Below are 4,372 nucleotides of genomic sequence, written 5' to 3'. Positions count from 1 at the left end.
CCATTGTGTATGTGTGCATGTATTTGTAAATACATAAACATAAACACATACAGACCTATAAGATTCATACTTTCATACTTTGCTGTTTTTCAAGCTGTTTTCAAAAAGAAAGGTAGCTTTTCAAGATTACCACTGGCTCTAATTGATACACTGTTTACTATTATTTGAGAGAATCACCAGGTAGCTACAGTAACCTTGGCATTAGCTGGTAATACAGCAGAAAGTCTAATAGCACTCCAGGAGTACATTAGTCTTGCTGTTCCTCTATGTGAAGTTGTCATTTCTGGTTTTACTTACTTGTGGGGCTTTAATTTGGAAAGTTTGTGATAAAACAAACTTCCCAAATTAAATGTAATAGAGGATAATTCTACAGAGTTATTCTGGAGTCACCTAGTTCACATAACCATTCTAGTGTCACCAAGGAGGCAGATCAGTGTAATGGACAGCACAAAGCAGACAAAAGAACTGAATTTTATTTCCTGCTCTGCCTTTGGGTAGAGAATTCATTTGGGCAAGACTGTGCCTCAGCTTCTCTGCCTATAACATGGGGACAGTGTAGCTCAGGAATAGGTAGATGTCTTGCTTCTGCAGTTCGGGTTTGGGAGCATTCATCTCTTTCCTGGATGTCTGCTCTTCCTTTTCCAACCTCCGAATTTCAACTAGACAAATTTTTGTGTTTGTTCAGGGTGTATCATAGATGGATCATGGTAACAGAGAGAGACCTACTGCTCAGATGCTACCTCATCATAGTGCATATGCATAGTAGGTCAGCTACTCACGCAAAATGCATAGTCTGAGGACTGTATGGTGCATAGTTTGTGTGCCAGTACCTTTGGGAAAAACTGTATAGAAGAAAAACAGCTCTATTCATTATTGTTCCACCAGCTCAAATGAAAATTACACCACAGAGGAACCAAGTTCATCTCTTCATCACAGAAGGTGGAGCTCAGCTTCAGATCTCATCACTCACTTTCCACATTCCACATAGAAATTCAACATATGTGTTTCATACTATGAGTTTGTCAGAGCTTTATGTATAGAACAGTTTAGTGGAGAATTTTATATTCACTAATTCACACTATTTCACTGGTCCACCTTCAACAGATCTACTAACATTCAACAGAAATTTGTTCACTAGGGAATGTCTGATACATCCTTTAAATTGTTTTTTTCTACATAACAAGGCTCTGTCACAGGCATGCCAACCACCTAATTATTAACCTTGACCTTGAGAAAAAAAGCAGAGCAGGTTTAATAACAACCCCAGTGAGCTGAGGAAGCTTTGCAATTATGTTGCATAATGTAGTCATGAGAAGAGAGTTACCAGGGTGATAATGGTAAACATCAGCCTTAATTCTGTCTGCAAAATAATTGGAGTGATCTCCTGTTGTGGCTGGCATAGAGAAGAAAATTGCATGGGTAAATTTCCAGTTACCACAAATGTTAGCAAAACAGACTGTACTTCACCACTGACCAGATTATTTGTTGCTTCTAAGTGCTATGGATATGAATCGTCCAGCTTCCTCTCCATGCGCATAAATCTGCAAGTAAGTATTATTTAAATGGAAAACTGAGCATTGTTTGCAGCATAACTGGTATTTCTTTCCACCCTACATCTTCTGTTTACAGTGGCCCTATCAAACTACTCTATTTGTCAGAGTATTTATCACACCTGACACATTTTTAAAGTAGTGTAGCCCTTACAGCCCTAATGGCCTTGCCCACGTGGATTAAAATTATACTAGTACAACTCTTTTGCCTTCACGAGGTTGCAGGGTATGACCAACAGGGCAACTGGCTGCTGGCAGTTCCTTGTCGCTCTGCCTTCTTGCTCTCAGTAGCTCTGAAGCATCTGGCTCATCTCTGGAGCACCTCCACTGCTAGTAGCAGTGCCACCTCCCTGCTCATGCGGGATGTTAACATGGCATGTGCATACCAAAGTAGGAGGGCTAGGATGCTGAGAGGCTTGCCAACAGGGTGTTCAGTGCTTTTTCACCTTGCCTGGTCACCATCAGTTGCTGGTATTTGCCTCTTTGCTGTTTCTGACAGAAGCTCTGTGTGGATTTGATGTCAGTGCAAGCTCTGGCTGGCTGGGGGATGCAGAAAGCACCATCAGACTGGTGTGGCCCAGAAGAACAATGGATATTTTGCTTTTGAGCACACTCTTCCCTAGAGCTTTCCCTTCTAGTTTCTTAGACCCTTTTGGGCCTTTTAGACTCCTTCACTGATGTCACCTGCTCAAATTATCATCATGAAGTTGCAGTTTCTCTTCCTGATCAGCAACAACAGCAACCCCTGACAAAGTCTGGGCATATTTGCCCGCCTTTTATGCTCTCTCTAGAGCCTCCATCTGGGACAGGCTGCCTCTGTTGTCCCATCTTTGTTACAACTCTCTCTCTCCAGATCTGCTAGGCAGTAAGTTCTTCAACTTTTAATTATATTTAAATCAGCCATTTCATTCCACAACCTTAGAGTCCGAGCATTTTCAGATTAAACTGTGGTTTCAATTCCCCTTCCATTTACTCAGTTCTAGAGCTAACTAAACACACTTACACATACATATAATAACTAAGTGCATATCAGCATATGTATCAGCTGGCCTCAACTGACTCAGAACTGTAACTATGAAAAATGAGTTCCATCAAGGTCTGAAAATGGAATCATACAGCATCTCCTGTTAATAATTAGATGAAAGTAGCACTAGAAAGTTGCCTGTCTTTTCCAGCATGAAGTTTCTGCCAGCTCTGCCACTGCTTCAAAGTGTCCATGGAGAAGCAGTGGCCAATGCCATAGCAGTGGCTATTGATTGCTAGATGCTAGGGTGGCAACATGTGCACTTCCGAGTGTTGGTGGTACATGAGTGCACAAAAGCATGGTGTGCATACTCTCCAGTGCTTGCAGCTCATCTCTCTCATCTTCTAGTCAATCTGTGAGCTGAAGTCCTGTTGCCAGGACAGGGAGTTCCTTTTTCAGTAGAGTAACCAGCTACCTGGCTCTGAGTTTTACTGACTCCAGGCAAACTTCTTCTCTGTTGTGGTTATCCACCAGTTCCTGGTAACCTCAGCAGTATCAAACTCTCTCCCGGCTGTGAAACACAAGCCCTGTTAAGCTAGGACAGCATCCAGCATTGTAGTACTGCTGTACTCTCCCTCTGCATTTCTCAATAGATCTTTCTTTATGTTAGCCACACTTGTTGGCACAAACACATCTTTTATAGCCATTTTCTCCTGGCCCTCTCTACTACCCAATTAGAAAGCTGTCAGCAACAAGGCCATCACTCCTCCTGCAGCTTCTGACAAGTTTGGACACTGCTGTACTGCTGCTGAAGATTAAAGGAGTCTTTCCTTTGTATTACCCAGTGGCTGTGTGCTAGCCAGAAACTAATTCCTCTTCCCAATGAATGTATGTGGAACAACTAACAGGCTCTGTAAGCCTGTCTTCATTCCTTATTAAAAGAAACACACTCACTGAAACAGAGCTGTCTGATACACATTTCTGTGCTGTTACCCTTTTACCAAGCCTCAAGAGAACAACAGATCCTGAGAACTAGAGACTTCAGGGGGTGGAGGTGCTTTCTAGTAGTTACGGAAGGACTGAGCATTGGGAATCCTGGGTTCTTTTTAATGATTCATTTAAAAGTGATGGTGATTGCGTTCCCTCTTCAGCAATTGCTTTTTATGCTGCATATTCTCTGGAACGGAGAAACAAATGGGTGTGTAATTCTTTTACCTCTAGATCAGTGGTTCAGATCTGCAGTAAGCTGATGGTAACAGAAAGTCATTGTACTCTGAAGGTTCTTTGGCAGCCTGTGTGAAATGAGTTGGCGAATGACAATCCCGTACATTAACTTTACCACCAAGCATAAAGATTACTGAGTAGTACAAAAGAAATGTTGCTTTAATCTCCTGCAGCAGTACAAAGGTGCTCAGATGTGTCAGGTACTGCCGAAGGAGTGATGGTCTGAGGGCCCAGATCTCAGAAGCGTTCTAGGGTGTATCTGAGCCTGAGGTTGGCCCATTAACTTCCAAATTCTGGCTGCATTATGCACTAAACCTGACTGATGGACTACGCAGAACTGAAACACTATTAAGTTAATTTATTATTTCTAAATTCTGTCTAAGTCCTAAAGAAATTAAACAATTAAATATACAGACTATTTAAAGCTTGTAAATCTCTTAGTGTCAGATATTGCACTGGCTTACACTGTGTAAATCTGGAATAATTCCACTGACGTATAGAAAATGTAAGGTCAGTAGAGTTGACTAGATTTACACTAGCATCAATGAGAACTTTTTTTTAGCCATAAAGAATGAAAAAGAAATGTCCTTTGAATTCTTGACCCCACTATGAAAATGAAATACTGGATCTTGAT

Source organism: Rhea pennata, chromosome 5 (assembly GCF_028389875.1).
Source record: "Rhea pennata isolate bPtePen1 chromosome 5, bPtePen1.pri, whole genome shotgun sequence".
In the NCBI taxonomy this organism is placed as follows: domain Eukaryota; kingdom Metazoa; phylum Chordata; class Aves; order Rheiformes; family Rheidae; genus Rhea; species Rhea pennata.
This window is presented reverse-complemented; position numbering follows the sequence as displayed.